Source organism: Nothobranchius furzeri, chromosome 3, assembly GCF_043380555.1.
Source record: "Nothobranchius furzeri strain GRZ-AD chromosome 3, NfurGRZ-RIMD1, whole genome shotgun sequence".
Taxonomy (NCBI): domain Eukaryota; kingdom Metazoa; phylum Chordata; class Actinopteri; order Cyprinodontiformes; family Nothobranchiidae; genus Nothobranchius; species Nothobranchius furzeri.
This window is the reverse complement of record NC_091743.1, coordinates 42,644,896-42,664,708: the sequence shown is the minus strand read 5'-3', so window position 1 is coordinate 42,664,708 and position 19,813 is coordinate 42,644,896. Positions and strand designations below refer to the sequence as shown.

At 41.6% G+C, this 19,813-nt stretch overlaps 1 protein-coding gene across 1 annotated transcript in view; it reads left to right on the top strand.

The window, feature by feature from the left end:
- The first annotated feature begins 289 nt into the window (after window positions 1-289).
- The window catches only part of LOC107385826 (contactin-4), a 230,531-nt gene continuing 211,007 nt past the window's right edge, over window positions 290-19,813 (top strand). The window contains exon 1 of the mRNA XM_015959955.3: window positions 290-819. The gene's annotated coding sequence lies outside the window, so the exon portion shown is untranslated. The remainder of the gene's footprint in view (window positions 820-19,813) is intronic.

Sequence of the window (19,813 nt, the reverse complement as noted above, 5' to 3'; positions counted from 1 at the left end):
GAAAACCAAGGCCTTCATGTTGGGATCTTGTTAACAGCTGGGAGTTGAACAAGGGACCATCCCGCTGTGAAGTAACAGGGCTACCAACTGTGCACCACGTAGCTTCTAATTTATAAAAAAATCTATAGAACATGTAAACATCCAGTGGATAAGTATTATGATTGTGAGACTAGTATTTAAAATAAATTGTTTAATTAGTTATTTTGTATCATAGTTTAATCCTTAATCCAGTGAATGGTTATTTGCGTTTTTTTATTTTTATTTTTTATTTCAACACCTCATTGTGACAGCAAAGACATTTAAGCTTAAGAATTACAAATGAGGTTATTTGGACAGATGCTACGCAGCATGCATGTTTGTAATGATCCAGATTACACACACTCCAATGTAAAACTGAAATAATGATTATTGGGTCAAAACTCTCAGCTGTCAGCCTTTAGGTACAAATGTTCTTTTAAAAAGTATAAAACACTCAGAACAAATAAAAATGGGGACCCCGACTATTTGACCCAGCTGTTGAGGTGATCTCTGATCATTAAAGACTTCTTGCAGAACATCGGAACCATCCACCGGAAATAAAATGTAAAAATCATCTGAATAAAGATGCTGCGAGGACACAGCCGGAGCAGTCAGGGCAGAGCAGTTGAAGGGGGGAGTGGTCTGAGTCCCATGTCCTTACTGGCGTAAAAAATAAATAAATAAATAAATAAACAGATGCTTTGTAGTTCACAGCCGGGACTTCTTGCAGTCGTTCCAACTCCGGTGCTACCGGTGCGACTCTGCGCTCAGCCCGGGATCCGGTCTGCGCTCCTGAACCAGGTAAGACGTGGCACGCTGTTTTATCTCTGTCCAGCTCGGCGCATCTGCCTGTCTGTTACCAAGGCGCGCGGATAGCCCCCCGGTTTCTGTAGGTACCGGTGATCCGGGACCGGAGAAGGTGACTCCGTTACAAAGTCTGCGTGTACATCTCCGCTTTAAAGGCACGAAAACACAAATGCATCAGAAGGAAAAGGAGAAAACCCCGAGCGCTCTGGGTTCTGCGTGGCGGGTCCATTTAAGATTCGTTTTTATTGGACAGTAAGGTCCGCGTGCAGAGCGGATGTTTGTTAAAGGTGATGACTTTTACAAAATCATGGTCAAAAACAGGAAGCCTTCTAATCACGTTTCAGTGATTCTCTGACTGGAGAATATAAAACACCTAAATAGTTTAAAAGCTTCTGGATGGAGACATTTATGAAGTGTCAAACCTGCCAGAACCGCCCACCTTTCAAACAAACTGTGTCCAGCATGATGTTCTCCTTACTGATGCCTTCAGATGTCTGCTGGTTTCTGCTGTTATACAAGGATCATTAGGGGAAAAAAATGGTGCCTCTCTGTACAACACCCACACACTCACCCACCCGTCTCCCACCCAGGAAGGTACCACACTATAATAAATGTGCCATTAGCCATCTTTATTCAAATGAATTCCCTCACACTGTATCCAGTAATCACACTTCTGTCACTTAGTCAGTGAAATGATGATTAATAAGCCACTTTGCTGCTTAATTTCTGAGCATTGACTTAATAAACTTGCCACGTTGTGTGGAGCCCAGTCGATAACTCCCAGGAGGGTCGTCCAAAGAATACATATGGGCCCATCAAGTCGTCATCAGCTCTTAATAATGGGCTGGTTCTGACCACCAGGCTGGATCTAATCAGAACACAGCAAGTACGGCACGCTGCCTCACGTCATCTCAGGGGTGGGGAAAGGAGCTGCTTACAGAGTAAGTTACTGCATTTAAAATGTAGTAACTTTATCAAAGTAGCTTATTACATAGGTTTGAGGTGGGTTTCTGTAGAAATGTTGATGTCATTGTTTATATCAACAGCCTGAATTTGAAGAAACAGAGAGTAGTGCTGATTAGACAGGCAAGCACATAAGCTAGTCACAACATGGCCAGCTGCTGAAATCACAATAAAATATTCAAACCTAAAACAATATAACAAGGTTGTTTTACCTCAGCGTTGCCCAAAAAGTTCATTTTCTGCAGATATTATGAGATATTCTAGCCGGAAGGATTTTAACCCACAATAAAAGTTTGTTTTTTATAAAAACCATTTACATTTACCCTAGATGTTAACACGGGACACACACACACACACACACACACACACACACACACACACACACACACACACACACACACACACACACACACACACACACACACACACACACACACACACACACACACACACACACACATACACACACACACACACACACACATGCATACATGCAAACAGATCAGACTCAGTTATTATCTAACCAGTGATGGACTCTTGAACGTGTCATTTCAGGACGTGCACCAAGTCTTGTTATTGTGAGTTATCACTTAGTGCTGCTCGGGCTTCGGGGGTTTTTGCTCAGCAGCAGAAGTCTGAACAGGTAGGCAGCACTGGCTGCAGGCTAATCTTCACTGGGGCGATAGAGATAACAGTGATGTATGGAGCGGATGGGGTGGTTTAACACCCAGAGCTGCCTGTTGTCTGCCAGGGTCAGCTCTGTGATACCAGAGTAGTGCTTCAGCTGGCTCCAGCCATGCCTGGGATTTGGTGATCTTAATAGCTTCAGGTGGGTGCGAGTGAAGCAGCCTCTGACTCTGCAGGGTGCAGGTGCCTTGATGAACGCTACGCTGCTGCTCATACATCTGTCAGTTACTTTCTGCTCTCCAAGTAAAATACTTCCCTGGCTGCCAGCCAGTCAGACAGACAGCAAGTGCATACTGTGACTTAGTTAGGCTGCTTTTGACAGATCACTGAGCTCGCTGTAAAGGTGACGGCTTATTTCAAACAGTGAAGGAATGCGCCGGGACAATGTGGTCCAGATGATGAAGTCCTGCATATCGTTCACTTCTCACCTGAAGTACTTTCTCAATTCAGACTGAAAGGTGCAGAGTTCCATAACGAACGTGAGCTTCATTAATGCTAATTTACAGAAATGTAACCAGATCCTCCTTCCTCAGGGTCATTATGGTTTCCGTGTTATTATAAGACACTTTCACATCTCTACTGAAGACTGGGATCGCTGTGAAACTGTGCCTTTTGGTTTTTGTAAACTAGTTTCACTGCTATTGAAAAGTATATATTGTATATTTGTGGAATTTTTGTTGAATTGCCTGTCAGATTCAGCATTTTAAAGTAACGGTGTGTATTTTTCCCTGGTGATAGGGGAAGTACGTACCTAAATCATTACAAGCAAGCTCTATTTTTGTGTTGGAGTAAGACCACATTAACGGAAGGCCATTAGGATCAAAAATCAGGGTCAGACTCGCTTTCATCACAGTTATGTAACTTTTTGTTACGAATCAGGAAATGTATTTTGTCCTCATGGGCTCCTGTAGAAGGAATCACTGTGTCTAATTTGGCCTAAATGATCGTGGAATTGCAAGACAACACATGATTTCAGCAGTTTGCACGATAACAAGCATGGAGAGTGAGGGCAGCATTTACACAAAAAAGTTCAGTGGTTTATTTTCTGTTCGGTCTACCTCAGCTGTAGATGTTTCAGAGTAAGTGACATACTTTTTTAACTAGTTAAGAAACCAGAAATTTGCAAGTTACTTTTGTTTTGAAAGTTTCCGAGAGTTTTACACTGTTTTGTGTTTGACTTCCTGTCTGGCTGTCTAAACCTGCTGAATTTGTCTTGTTCTGGAAGCGTAACTCATAAAGAATAAACTCGAAGCGTTAATTTAGCAGAGGGACATGTCCCCATGCTTCACACTTCACAGCCAGTGGAAACTTACCCATCCACTATAACAGCGGCTAACTGCTGCGTACTGCGCTTCGCAGACGTAACTGTGATGTTTACGCGTCTGACGGAGAAGCCTAGTAACTGAGTAATTGTTTTTTTAATATTTGAAGTAAGATATTAAAAGTTTTCAACCAACTCAATGAATGTGTCACTGATTGCTCCAAAATGAACAGTTGTAGCTTTATTAATGAAAGCGTAGCATTTAGCTTTCTAAATGTGAAAGTCCACATATCACAGTTCAGATTCACTTACTTACAGTACTGGTGTTTTAGAGTTTACCACAGGGTTAGGGTGAGGCTGTAGTGGTGGTGATCAACTCATTTCTCTTCACGGTATAAATACTTAACTCGTTAGATTTTTGTTGAGTCACTTTTATTCTTTTTTTTTTACAAATGCACATTAACAAATGAACATTTTCTGCTTCATAAAATCAGATTTGTCCTGATTAATGGGCTCGACACACGGGAGGCGACAAACGACAGCGATCAGCGAAATTTGTCGCCGTCGCTTTTTATTACCTGACACACGGGAGGCGATCCGCGGCAGCGGCCATCGGCAAAGCCGTCTACGCGTTCTGTTCCATGGTGAAATCGAAACTTCCGTTGTTTTGTTTGGCTGTGTCAGGTTGGAGGGAATTAAGGTTATTTAAGCGGTTCAGAGTTAAAAAAAAGCGGTAGATATGATGTTTCACAAGGTGCTGCTAGAGTTATGTGAAATCTTATTTCTGATGTTACTATATAAAACACAATAATAATCAACTTCTCCTCCATGTTTGCTCTGAGGTGTACGGAGCATCCTGTCCGCTCATTGGTCAGTGAATGAAACCTCCGTTGATTGGTTCTCGTCCGAGCGACAGCGATGAAAAGTTGAAAATGTTTCAACTTTCTGGGATCGCGTCGATGGGTCGCCTGTGCACGAGACGTGCACGAGCGCAAAATTTCACACGTACGTTTTTCGTGTTTCGCTTAGTAGAAGGGAGACCCGCGATTATCGCTTTGTCGCTCATGTCTCATTGAAAATGAATGGAGGAGAGGCGATGTCGCCTCCCGTGTGTCGAGCCCATAAGGCTTTTTCAACATTATAGAAAGGTGAGGATCCTTCAGACTTCTTTAAAAGAATGAAGTCCGGAGTTTACCTTCAAAGGCATAAAGACAGAATATGTGAGAGGGTCATTTTGGTTAACATTATTTCTGATAACCGGCTGAATATTCATACATCTGTTTCAGCATATATATATTTATAATCCAAATGATATCAGATGTGGCAACAAAGTAGGACTCTAAACACCATTCCTTACCCTTGATAGGAATGGTAGCAGGGAGGCCTTTGGCCACAGAGAGAAATCCTCAAGCTGCAGAGAGAATCCAGCAATGCTGATGCAGAGATACAACAGCTGTTCAGGGGGTGAAAATGCGTGTAAACAAAAAGTGCATCACTAGAAACAATAATTTAATAAAATATTCCTGCAACATATGACAGCTGCATGGTTTTTTAAACTTATGTTATGACTTATGACTTTAAACCATTTATACCATCACAGGTTGATCAAACCCACCCTCTTGCCCCCATTCTGGTTTGTTCTGTTTCGGACTTAGTTTTGTTTTTGATTCATGTAGTTTTTCTGTTTTTTTTTTTCACCAGAATATATCCCGGATCTACAATAAAAGATGACTTGGCACTCTGCAGGAAATAGAAAAGGAGATGCTAGAGCTCGATTTCATCTCATTTAGAGCAGTAATCCTGGCCCAAGTGTGCCAGAATACTTCATGTTTCACAGATTTACATAAAAAATTACCATGCCACATTTTCACTGCATTTGATAATTAAAACACAACTTCTTATTTATGACATTTCAACATTATATAAAATGTTAAAGCAAAACTATATTCTTGGTATTTAGAATTAAATATAAAAGTAAAACGTCATCTAAAACCCCTAATCTATATCTGTGAAGGTTTTAGACCAGGGATTTCAAATCCGGATCAAGGAGGTCTGCAATCCAGCATGTTTTAGTTATTTCTCTGCTTCAACACACCTGGTTTAAAATACTTGAGTGATTAACAGGCTTCTGCAGTGCTTCATGACCTGCTGAACAGCTGATCCAACCACTGAACCAGCTGTGTTGAAGTGGGAATGCAATTTAAAGATGGTGGATAGCAGGGGCGGATTTAGGACTGAAGAAGATCCGAGGCTCAACACACACGCGCGCACGCACACACACGCATGCACTCGCGAGTGCGCACACACAAGTGACATGCACTAGTCAACATCATATATATATATGTCTTGTACTACATAATTTTTAATCTGAAGCTACATATTAAGCATATTCAGGGCAGAGTATTGTTCCTGTTAGTGTTTAGTGTGAGATGATAGTAAATATTCCCTTTCTTCCTCCAACAACTTTACCTGATAGTAAGCTAACTTTAGGCAAACCAGCAGCACAACAAATATTTTCAAATAAGACTCACAAACCTGAGTCAACACCAGTATCATCAGAGCTGGCGTTCTGTCGCGGTACTTTTGGTCTAAAAATATCCTCGTGTCCATCTTCACTCATGCGTTTCAGGCAGAGAGTGTAGAAGAAGCCGGCTGCTGAAGGGCTTCTTCTTCAGTGGTGGAGGCTCAGGCAGGCTGTATACAAACTACTGCCAGCTGCTCCCTCTCTGTTGGACTTTGGTACTGCATGTTACTTTCGCGATTTAGATCCGGGGCTTTTCATAAAACATTCGGGGCTTCAGCCCAAGTAGCCGGGCCTAACGCCGCTCCTGGTGGATAGTAGGGTTGGGCATCGTTTGATTTTGAACGATTCCGATTCCAATTCCTCGTTTCGATTCCAGTTCCTATCGATTCCCGATTCTGATTCTTTGAAGTCTTGACATGTTTTACATGAGCTAGCTAACCACAGGTCCTACTTGATGAAATAATCTTAACTTCAACATGAATTTTAACTCTATGAACAACAGCATCACCTTCATATAGACAAAAACATGTTTTGGAGAAAAAAAGAAAAAGACTTGCAGCACAACCAGTGTGTTTGTTTCTGACCACAACCAAAGTCTGGAAGAAGCCTCTGGGGTGAGAGGCTAAATGTCTCCAACATATCCAGAAATGTGCAGCTGTTTTCAGCTAAAACTCCCAGGATGATCATGTCCAGGATGACTGAGAACTACACCTCCATGCTGCAGCAGCGTTCAGTCAGAACAGGAAGTGAAACTTAAATGCAGCTGCTGTCAGTAACAATCTAACGATTTTAAACATTAAAACTCAACAGAAATAGTTTGAAAAGGAAATACATTTTATTTATTTATTATTATTACAATTATTTATTGTGGCAGAAGCTGGTGTGGTCCACCACAGAGAAAGCTTCTCTAGCATGATGACTTTAATTATTCTACAGGTTATTGTTCAGCCTTCTCCTGACGCTCACGTGTCTGACTGCTGACGTTCCGTGTGTGTTTTTATTTCTGCGGTGAGACAAACTCACCTCACACCGTCCAAAGTTTGTTCTGTAAAGCTTCTATTAAGTCCACCGTGTTGACGTATTTTAACAAGTTTCCTCTACGCTGCAGGAGTTAAAGTTTACATTACGGAGTAAAAGTTTGGCAGACGTGTTTGTTTATATTTGGCCGCTGCACGCCGTGTGGGGGGAGGGATACTGTAAAAAATTCCAAGTTGACTCAACTTAAAAATATTTGTAACCTCGCTGCCTTAAATTTTTGATTAACGTTTGCTAATCATTTTGAGTAGTGTTAACAAACTAGTAAGTTTCTTCAACTTATGGGATAAAGTTCACATAGCTTATTTTCTTTAGTTCAATAATTTTTTTTTCAGTCAGATCAACTAATATTTTAGTTCTATCAACCATATAATCCAAGTAACTTCTACAAACCTTTGATTCAGGCTAACAAATTATTTCCACTCACATCCAAGTTAAAATTACCTGAAATAATTTGTTTGCCTGATTTATAAGTTAGTTGAAATTACATAAAATAATTTGTTTGCCTGATTTATAAGTTGGTTGAAATGACTTGAAATAATTTGCTAGCCTTAATCAAATTAAGGTTACAAATTATTTTAAGTTGAGTCAACTTGACTTTTTTTTACATGTATCTTAGCTTCTGTTTTTGAGGATTCAAAATGTTTTAACTTATAAATAAAAACCAAATGCATCTTTGGGTCAATTTCTAGAGATTTATTTTAAAAACATCTATTTTCACATTTAGAAATCATTTCAAAACACCAAGTTTTTTTAACGTCTTCAGAAGAATCCTGTGCAACTGTCTATGCAAACACATAACATAAAACTACAGGATAAGACTCCAGTTTAGTTATTTTAACACTGTTCACAGTCCATGTAGTTCATCGCCAAGCTATTATAAAACATTTTCAGCATAACTTTAACACTATTTCATATATCTTTTAAAGTACTTAACATTTTTCAATAAACAAAAATGACATGCTTGTTTCTGTCGGTGTGTGGGACAAAGATGTGTGTTGGGTTGTGTCGGTGATTTCGTATTTGTGATTTGGGTTAAGCGTACAAACATTTATTTTAGAACAAGCATCCGTGTGTGTGTGTGTGTGTGTGTGTGTGTGTGTGTGTGTGTGTGTGTGTGTGTGGAGAGGCCGTATGTCGATGTAAATGGTGCATAATACAAAAAGCCAAGTATAAATTTGAACAAGTGGGCATTTTCCCATGCTGACAGGGTACTTGAGTTCACAATTTTTAAAATTCCTTGGAAATGTGAACAGGAAGCACATTGCTCTTACGCTTCTGATATTTTTTGAAAAGATATGTGTTTATAAAAGCTCTACAAAACGTGACAAAAATAAAAACACACATGCCAGGGTATCTGCGGGTCCTTCAATTTTAAATTTGCTTTTCCAAGTTTAAGGCCTTAAAAATCCTTAAAACGCAGAAACTGACAAGTTAAAGAAAATGCAGTGGTGATCAGTAATATAAATGTGCTCAGGACAAACACTGTCAGCATTAAGACCCAGGGTAAAAATGACAAATAATGGTCTAGAGCAGGGGTGGGCAATCCCAGTCCTCGAGGGCCGCTGTCCAGCAGGTTTTACTTGTTTCTCTGCTTAAACACACCTGGTTTGAATCTACTAGTGATTAACAGGCTGCTGCAGAGCCTGATGAGCTGCTGAACAGGTGATTCATCCAGGAATCAGGTGTGTTGGGGGAGGTAAACAACTAAAACCTGCTGGATAGCGGCCCTCGAGGACCAGGATTGCCCACCCCTGGTCTAGAGTGTGCCTCCTGGTGTGTGTGGAGCCAGAAACATGCTGGGTAATCCCACAATGAAAATATTATGAAGTATTCCCGACTCAAAATTTGCATTAGTTTTGTAGAATACATTTTTTTTTGCAAACATTGCCTTTTTAAGATTAAAGTGACAGTGTTCCGTTTCTGACATTAATCTCAGGGAATGTCCATTTGAATGTTGTTGAAAAAAATAAAACGAAGGCCATTCATTGAAAAATATGGGCACCTTTGTGTCGTATAACTATAAAAAACACAGGCAAGTGTCTGACTCTCTGGTGGACGCCATATTGGATTCCACATTTTCTTTGCTGTATTTAGGATTTTGCTTAAGGTTTTTAACTTTTGAAAATTGCACAACACTTTTTCTTTTCTTGTGTTTTATTGGTGGGTGGCACAGAGAATATTTACTAAGAAATCACAATGTATCCATATAAACATTACTTGGTATATATGTTGTGTGTGTGTGTGTGTGTGTGTGTGTGTGTGTGTGTGTGTGTGTGTGTGTGTGTGTGTGTGGGTGTGTGTGTGTGTGTGTGTGTGTGCTCTCTCTTCTCCATCCCCAGTGAGTCGTGGAGGATGGCTGCTTATACTGAGCCAGGATCCTCTGGAAGTTTCTTCCTGTTAAAAGGGAGTTTTCCTCTCCATAGTCGCTATATGCTTGCTTAGTATGAGGATTGCTGTAAAGACTTTGACACTAGTCAGTGACTCGATGCAATTTGCTGGATTCCTTATATAGGGAACTTGTTACTGATTAACTTAATGAACTGACCTGTATTGGAATGTTTACTGTGTGAAGGTCCTTGAGACGACTCTTGTTGTGATTTGACTCTTTATGAATAAACTTGAATTTAATTAAATGAATAATTTACTTACTTAAGATATAAATGGACCACAATAGACACCAAGAAGGTCTTGTGAAGTCTCGAGAGGATGCACAACCTCAACACAAATCTGTGGAAAGTTGACATAAAGCAAAACAAAAACAAATATCACAAAAGACAGGTGATCAACTCTGCACTTGACCTCAACTTCTGGTTTTCCCCATGGCATGCATGTTGACATATCTAAGCTATATTAAAAAGTCAACATGTCATAAAACATCACAATTAAATACCTCAACTAAGTAGAAAACCTTTAGGTGACACCAGGAGTCTTCCTTGAAGAAACTAAGGAGACAGTGGACAGTAGTTTGGTTCTTCTGGTTCTGCAACAATAAGGTCCACTGTGGGATTCTTGGTAAGTTCATAGCACCTGAGGTGCTCCAAAAACCAGGCCGAAAAAGGCTCAATAATGAACGATGCCTTGTCTGCAACAATGAGTACTTTGAGAATTTTGCCAAAATCTGGGAGACCACTTGTGGTGCCAAGGGAGACAAACACACCCTCGGTGTACTTTGTCCCATGTAGAGATGCACTGGACGCAAGAGACAAGGATAGGGTATCTTCATACTTTGACTTGATGGCCTTTCTAACTGTATAATCCAAAATGTCTGGAGAAACGACTGACACATTAACAGCCTCTACAGGGGACTTTAAAAGGCTCGGCATGCCTGGGAAGTAAGCTAGCATGAGTTGTTGCCTTCTTGAAATTGTTGACATCATGAACAACTTTAAAAAATAAACTATGCTTAGCTTCAAAACGGATAATCCAACAGTCAAGCCATGGTCCAAAGCAACGGATGAGGAGGGGATAATGTTCCACAAAATGATGTTTGGGTCTCAACTTGAAGTCGGGGAAACTATCCTGCAACAAACACCTATGGAATGATATTTTGTGCTCCAAATAGCACAAGGATTCTGTTGTAAATACAGAGGAGGCCAAAAGTTCGACAATGTCTTTCAGTTCAAGAAGTATCATCCATGTTGTGTTGTTCTCTGGAATAAGATGACCATTAATCAGCTCTGTGAGAGCGGGGTGGGGGTGTGGCACACACTCTGCTGCTCTTTCTCACCAGTATCAGCTGATGGAGGGCTCTAATTTCGTTGCGCTGTTCATGACAGAGTAGGGTTGGGGAGGGGGGCATGACACTTAGACTGGCGGGCCGCCAGGCTTATAAAACGCTGGGGGACACCCTGGTATTACAACAATTTTGGTGAAGCATCCCAAGATCATTACTGGGCTGGCCCCCTTACAAAACGTTCTAGATACACCCCTGCTCATTCGTCTTACTAAAGTATTTTTGAGCCATTATAAAAATGTAAACAATTATAAAAACAAACTTTTGGCATTATTACCTAATTATCTTTAGTTTTATTTATTTAGAACATCAAGATGCTTTACAATTAACATAAAAAGGTGCTTTTTTATTGAGCAGAGAGGAGACAACAGACCCGTAGAAGACCTGATTTGATCTAATTTCAGAGATAAATAGAGCAGGTTGAATGCACCTAATAAATACAATTACCAACATTGACTGAGGAATTTGTTTCAGATTTTTTTTCTCCTTTGCTTCATTTGTTCTGATCCTGAAAATCTCCCTATGCTGGCCAAGGACTGACGCAGACAGATGCAACACCTTATTTAATATTTGAAAATGGGAGGACAAATTGATCTTCCTTGCATTTACTGCGGGTGGAAGAGGCAGATAATTATTTTTAATGGCTGTTTATATACGGGGAATTTACAGAATTCTAATAGGATGATGGTGGACAAGTGGTCAAATACTGGAGGTTATATCAGCAAAAATAAGAGACTTTACAGGTCAGATTAAATCTGTTGGTTAACCTTCACGGCTCAGGCATACCAGAGGCAGCCCCAACGAGCCAGTGGCCGTGATAACCAGGCTCTGCATTAACAAGCAGCGGCTTTGGTGAACTGGGGCAATGCAAGTCTGGGACCCCACCAGGCTTATAAAGCACTGGGAGAAAACTTAACACATCAACAAGAGCTTCACAGATTCAGTTCAGTTCATTTTCCCTCCAGGTTTCCCTTCAGGTTCCCCTCATGTGTCCCCAAGTCTTCTGTGCCCCCTTTGGTCCCCAGCTCCCTCCTGGTTTCCCTCATGTTTCTCCTAGTCACGCCTCTCTAGTTTTCTATAGATTCAGACTTTCAGTTCATTAGTCTCCTTTAGTGTGTGTGTGTGTTTCCTTCCCCACTTAGATCATTTGTTTACTTATTTCTAGATTCCCCTGTGTCTTTGTTCTACGATGTTTAGGTTAGTTTAGTAGCTTTTGTTTTTATAGGATTTAGATCAGAGTTTCTCCCCTGCTTGTTTATGCTCTTCATTAGTTTCACCTGTGCCCAATTCCCCTAATCTCCCAGCCCTGTGTATATAACCCTGTCTTATCTCTCTGTGTGTGTCGGTCCATTGTCGTGTGCCAGTGTTGTTCTGTTCCCCTCGTGAATCACTAGGTTTCGTGCTCATGAATGAGCTTTTGGTTTTTGGCTTCCCGAGTTTTGGATTTCAGGCTTAGCATCCTGCATCCTTTTGAGTTTTGTGCTGCAACCTTAATAAAAGGACTTTACCTTTTTACAACCGCTCCTGCCTCGAGTCGTTCTTGGGTCCACAACCCCCTGCCCTCAACGTGACACATGGCTCGTTTCACTGATGTGCATCGTCCGTGTCAGTGGAGACGGTAGGGCCGGGGAGGGGAGGTGGAGACTAAATAATATAATCATTTAGTCTGGCTTGCCAGGCTAATTTGCTGTGGCATTGTTTCGATAAGCTTCTGCAATGTCACCAGATTTATTTCCTTCCATTGTTGCATTGATGTCTAAACAAGATCTTGCATTGATGATGGTTGAGTTTGACCGCTGCACAAAGCCTTCTCCAGCACATCCCAAAGATCCTCAATGGGGTTATGGTCTGGACTCTGTGGTTGCCAATCTACTGTGTGAAAAGGATGTCTCATGCTTGTCATCTTGGAATAAATAAGCAAACCTCAGTCGTGGAGCAGAGTCTACGGTTGTCTTTCAAGCTGTCTCCACATGCTATTGGACAATGAACAACAAGATGTACTCAGCGTTATGGATGTCAGGAAATGGGCCAGTCTACCATCCACTGTTGAAGAAGAACAACCTTTTTCTAAATAAAAGACTTAAGTACCTCTATCTGCTCTTGGCTCAAATAAAAGCCCAAGTCTAAATAGTCTAAAGTTGATGCCAAAGCCATTTCAGACAAGCCGTTGCCATCTTAGTTGTTCCGCTCCTTCGCACCATCCCGCCCACCAGACCAATAGAGCTCTGTGATTGGCAAGGCAAAAGACTGTTCCGGCCTGCTCAGACTCCAGTTTAGTGTGGCTGGACTGACTTTCATAGTAAAATCATTTTGAACATAGGCGTTACACTTTGGATTTATTACTTTACTATCAGTGCTCCGTTCAACACCCCTAATATGAATCGATTGGTGATGAACTCACTCACTGCCAGCCGTCTCCTGATCGCTAAAGCCCTTCGCTGCCAGTGTTTCTTGCCGTTTTTACTGTTTTTTTAAGAGTCACAGTACATTGCGCGCTAGGACAATGTTGATGCCAAAACTACCAAAACAAAGAGGAGACTCACCTCTTACGTCAGGAAGAATCCACGTGTTTCGAGCGTTATCTGTTCTTTCATAATCCGTTGTCGAACTGTGATTGGCAGACGCATTTCTGGTTCGCGCCTAACTTTTTTTTACCGGAACGGCCCAAAACGATCTCCTAACACATGGATGTTCTGCTTCCTGATCATGTGACGTGTGACGTATGTGGATGAAGATCAGTTTGAGAGATGAGATGTTTGTTCTCGCAGTGCGGGGGGCTCGTTCCGACGCCCACGCAGTAAAAAAATGCAAATGATGACTTTAGTTGTCATTGGCAGTGAATGAGTTAACAGGTTGTTGCACAATGTGAGGAACTGCTGGGGCAGTAACAGAACCACAGACCCAGCCATGTCTGAAACACGCAGCCCTGAAGGACAAGGCCCAAACGCCACTGATTCACCTAATTTAAAGGGCTCTGATTATTTTGAGGAGTAACTTCAAGCTCGTCTCTGCACGTTTGAAACCTTGAGTGAACTCTCTGTGTTTAGTTGCATCAGAGGAGTCTCCAATGAACACTGGAGTTTGCTCTGTAGCAAACTTCAAGTGTATCAGGTGTAGCGCAGTCCCTGGGAGCAACGTGTTACTGCAGGATGGCAGCCAAAGATAAATCAGATATGGTCTCAGCTTTCATTTGGCACCATCTCTGAACTTGTTGATTGCTCCTCATATATTATTTATTCAATACAGCAATTGCTCACACTCAGTTCCAGCTGCTATTAGTGATCATTAATAGCATTTTTTGTTTCTCATCTGTGTGTGTGTGTGTGTGCGTGCATTACGCAGAAAGCTGTAGAATTACGACTTGACTCCTAATTTTTTCCCAGCGCCGACTTGAATGTGTGGTATATTCTCTTGATGGTACATAAACCGTCTCTAGCAGATTGTTTCTGTGTCGCCAGAAGGAAGAGCTGCACACGGAGATATGAAACCTAAATGACCCGATCACAGCAGAGAGGGCTGACAGACTGGGGATTAGGAGTTCATTTTCTTTATTAGGAACTACTTGAATATGATGATTAAAAATACCATCAGAGACAGCAGATGCTGTTTGATGCTGTCATTTAATTTAATTGTCAGCTTACGATGAATCCACGGAGGAAGTGTGATTATTAGTGTGTGATTATTGACTGGCTGCTGTCTGCTCTGAGCTGATTGTACTAGGAAGCAGAAAAACGGCAACAGAGTTGTTTTTAAGAAACCGACAGCTTCAGATAAAAACATCTGCCGTGAGCACCCATTGGGTGAATCTGGTGAAGCTGCAGGGGGGAAATGAAATGAAACTAAAGGTAAAATGGCCAGATTGTGATGTTTTTATAGAGAGTAGCTTTGTTTATTTTTGAAAGAGAAAACTAATATTTCTGTAAGTGTAACTATAGTTAAAATGTTGTTTTCTGCTTTCCGGTAAAGCTGCTACAGCAAATTTGGAAAACAAATTAGCTTAAAACATTTTTTAATGCCCCTTAACAACATTCTAACATCCCTGCTAAAAAAAACAAACAGCATAGACCAGCGTCTGTTTTGTTTGGTATGGATCAGCACCCCATCCTGGACTAGCATCGTATGCTGATCCAGCAGCTAGCACCAAAACACAAAAAATAATGCTGGCCTATGCCGTTTATACAGCAGTGATAGTCTAACCATAAATATATTGTGTAATAAAACAATAATGATTTGGTTCTCTCGCATTTGTCTAAAAACCTCTGTCAATGACACGCTTCGGACCGAAAGCAAGTCTGGCTCAACGACTGCACTTCTGCAATCCCCTGGCTCCTCCACTCCATCCATCCATCCATCCATCCATCCATCCATCCATCCATCCATCCATCCATCCATCCATCCATCCATCCATCCATCCATCCATCCATCCCTCCATCCATCCATCCATCCATCCATCCATCCATCCATCCATCCATCCATCCATCCATCCATTCTTTGTCTGAACCTGCTTGTCCATATAGGGTCGTGGGGGACTGGTGCCTATCTCCAGTGGTCAGTGGGCAATCAGACTGGGTACACCCAGGACAGAGAGCCAGTCCATCGCAGGGCAACACAGAGACACACAGGACAAACAGTCATGCACACACACACTCACACCTAAGGACAATTTAGACAGACCAATCAACCTAACAGTCATGTTTTTGGACTGTGGGAGGAAGCTGGAGTACCCGGAGAGAACCCACGCATGCACAGGGAGAACATGCAACCTCCATGCAGAAAGATCCCAGGCCGGGAAGCGAACCCAGGACCTTCTTGCTGCAAGGCAAGAGCAAAACGTCTGTCAATGCATGTGCATCTCTCCCTCACAGAGCTGATGGGGAAGTATAAATTAAGCTCAACACGCTCACATATTTAGCAACACAACACCACTGGTGTGAGAGGTTCTCCGCTCAGTAATATCAGAGAAGGAGAAACAGCCGGCTGCTACCACTTAGGACTAACTACCAGAGTCCCAAAAAGAAAAACACCATTTGAACTCACGGATAAGAAAAGGCGTTTGGAGCTAGAAAACGGTGACTGGTGTTCAGCATTATCTTGTTTCCTGCTAAAATGCGGGTGTTCGGTTCCGGCAGAAGCGTCTCAGGGATGATACCCGAGGAGAGGGGGTGAGTGTTCTATGATCGTGTTTGCGTTCAAAACCTAGCTTGTTCTGTAAATATACTAACGCAGCTTTAAATGTGCAATGATCTTTTTTTTTTCAATATTTGTATGTGCTTTTGTCACAATTTTATTCTAAATCACAAAAATATAATGATGGGAAATGTTATGTTCCTATTGGTTAAGATTACAATTTAGGAGGTTTTGATGATAAAATAAAAATGTATCAGTTTTTTTCACCGGGTCTTTTTTGGACGGTTTGGTAATTTTGAATATTTTTAATAACTAGATTTAATCTACCTTAATCTACACTAGCTTTTTATGCCCCCTTTTCTGACCCATGCCCCACACTTTGAGAATCACCCCTCTATCATTAGCTCATGCTAACGTTGCTGTATGTAATAAATGTGTTTAGTTCTCTGAGAGGCAGCAGAAGGATGTGGAGTGGTTGTGATTATCAGTCAGAGCAGTGAGGAGATGTGGTCAGGCAGCATGAGGCTGGGTAAACAAGGCAGTGTGGTGACCTTCACACTCTAAAAGACACAAAGAAAAGCTCCAAGGCTGTGCAGCAAGAATTATGCTGCATTATTCCTGACATTCAGCTGAAAAAAAGGCCTTAAAGCCACCGAGGAGTATTGCATGCTGTATTGTTAGAATTAATGAAACATCTCCAGCAGAATGTGGTGAAACATGTTTTTCCAGTAGCTTCGTGACAAAGATTCCTCCCTCAGTCATTTGTGTGGAGCAGCATCCTGTGCAGCGAAGGAATACAGTGAATCATTCACACCTCAGCTTGGTTTGTTTTGATTTATAATTTGCTTCCCCAACAGAATTGTTACCTTTAGTGTGATCTGCCTTTGTATAATGCTGCATGGCAGATGAAGCCCAGCTTATGAATGAATAGGAGCCTTCACTTTCAGTTCTTTAAGGCGTGGGGACGGGATTTAACCTTACTGTGACAAACTGAACTGGGGCTTACTTTTTTCTTTGTACTTGTTTAAGGCTGAAAGCAGTCCACCTGCGTAACATAAGCATTTAATCTGTAAACGTAAACACAGTTTCATAACTAATTATGTGCTTTTATTTGATTTATTGTTCTATTTTAAACAAAGCCAGCACTTTTTTAGCTGTGCACTTGTTCCAGATATTATGACACAATATTCTCGGGCATCGAGACTCACTTAGCTTTTAGCAGAAACATGCTAAATGTAGAGACAGACCAAATGTTGTTGGTGAAAAGCCTGAAAATGCTCAGTCCTCTAAAACTCCATCATTTCTCAACAAAAGATAATCTTAATTTTAGAGATGCACCGGTATTAAATGTTGGGCCAATATCGATATTATTATCGCTGTTATGGCCGATAACCAATATTTGCCGATACCAATATGCACGCGCTGACATTTATGCTTCTGAAACTGACAAATATTGTATAGAATGAACATATTGTAAGCTGAGTTTTTTAATCCAGCCATCCATCCATTTTCAGCCGCTTATCCAGTGTCAGGTCGCGGGGGCAGCAGCTTAAGCCGAGGCTTCCCTCTCCCCAGCTACTTGGGCTAGCTCTTCCGTGGGAATCCCAAGGTGTTCCCTGGCCAGCCAAGAGACGTAGTCCCTCCAGCATGTCCTGGGTCTTCCCTTTATTCTCCTCCAATTGGTCATGCCAGGGAGGCATCCAGGAGGCATCCTGACCAGGATGCATACCAACCAGATGCCCAAGCTACCTCAACTGGCTCCTCCCAACATGGAGGAGCAGCAGGTCTACTCCGAGCTCCTCCTGGATGGCTGAGTTTCTCACCCTATATCTAAAGGAGAGCCCAGCCACCCTGCGGAGAAATCTAATTTCAGTTGCTTACATTCGCAATCTCATTCTTTCGGTCACTACCCAAAGCTCATGACCATAGGTGAGGGTAGGAATGTAGATCGACCGTTAAATCGAGAGACTTGCCTTTCAGCTCATCTCTCTCTTCACCACGACAGATCAGTACAACGCCAACATCACAGCGAATGCAGAACCAATACGCCTATCGAGCTCACGCTCCAGCTTTCCCTCACTCGTCAACAAGACCCCGATATACTTAAAGAGCAAGTCACTCCAAATCACCATTTTTTTGCTGATAAACTATATAAATGAGTATCCAATTGTGCTGTAGACAAATGTAGTCCATAATTCGGCACTTTAGTGCATCTTAGTTAAAATTTAAATATTCTGCCTAAAACTGTCAGCGTTGCACCGTTGTCAGGCAAAAACTCAGCACTGCATTTGAATTTAAATCTGCCATCACTATTGGCTAAGAGGTACACTATGATGTTATATGGTACATTATGATGTCACAATGTCATGAGTGTGTGTATTTGTTAGAGGCTCCGCCCTCGCGGTCTGCTAGGCAACAGCATCTGTTGCCTTTTTCAAACTGGAAGTGGGAGTTGAGTAAGAATCTGGCAGGGGGTGACTTGTTTTTTAAAGTCGTCCACTTGAGGCAGGACCTCATCCCTGACCTGAAGAAGGCATTCTACCCTTTTCTGTTTTGAGACCATGGTCTCGGATTTAGAGGAGTTGATTCTCATCCCAGCTGCTTCACACTTGGCTGCGAACCACTCCAGCGAAAGCTGGAGATCACTGTCCGATGAAGCCAACAGGACCACATCATCTGCAAAAAGCAGAGACCTGATCCGTAGTGCTTCAAAACGATCCCTTCAACCTTGACTGCACCTAGAAATCCTGCCTAACTCTCACCGGAAACAATCTCGACTTACTGCTGGCAGTGTGGACCAACGGTCCTACAGAGCCCTAGCAGCTCTTATTAAAGGGCCTGGTACCTCATATTCCTGGAGTACCCCTCACAGGACTCCCTGGGGGATGCGGTCGAACGCCTTCTCCAAATCCGCAAAACACATGTAAACTGGTTGGGTGAACTCCCCCTCCCCCACTTCAGTTAACTTTGTTGTTGTTTGAAAGGATTGTTTGCAATTTTTTTTTCATTTACAATTTTGATGAATAAATGTGTGGCATTTGAAAAATATGTGTAAAAACAAAAAACGATTTCCAATTTCTGTATGAATAATTGCATTTTTTTAGTAAATTATTTAATTGCTATGAACATTTTACATGTATATTATTAAAATTTAGAAGGTAAGGGTTGTATTGTTGTACAGCAAGTTGAAATGCTCCAAAAAAGGGCACCACAGCATTTAAACATGTAAATATAAGTTCTGGTAAACTTGCTCTATGACAGGTCTTAAAGGGTTAATTTATAACTGGCTGGAAATGGCTGGTTTATAAACCACTGGCGTAGATTTGCTCTTGACGTTGGTGGGGACTTATTAATCTATGGCTTACAAAAGGTAGAACTCAAGGCGAGAAGGTCAGTTAAACCTTTCTGCACCTCCAGTGTAACAAGACATTGACAGGCTTGTTTTGTTTTTTTAGCGGAGGCGGTCGAATTATTGGTGCGGACTATTTAGTCATTGTTGGATATTGGTGGGGACACGTCACCTCCGTCCATGCCAAATCTACGCCCTTGTTATAAACATATTAGAAGAAAAGTAATGTTTGTAATTGTCTGTTTATCTGTGCAGATGAAATGTATTTGCAAGTGTGCTGAGTGTAGGCCCTAACGCATTTTTGTC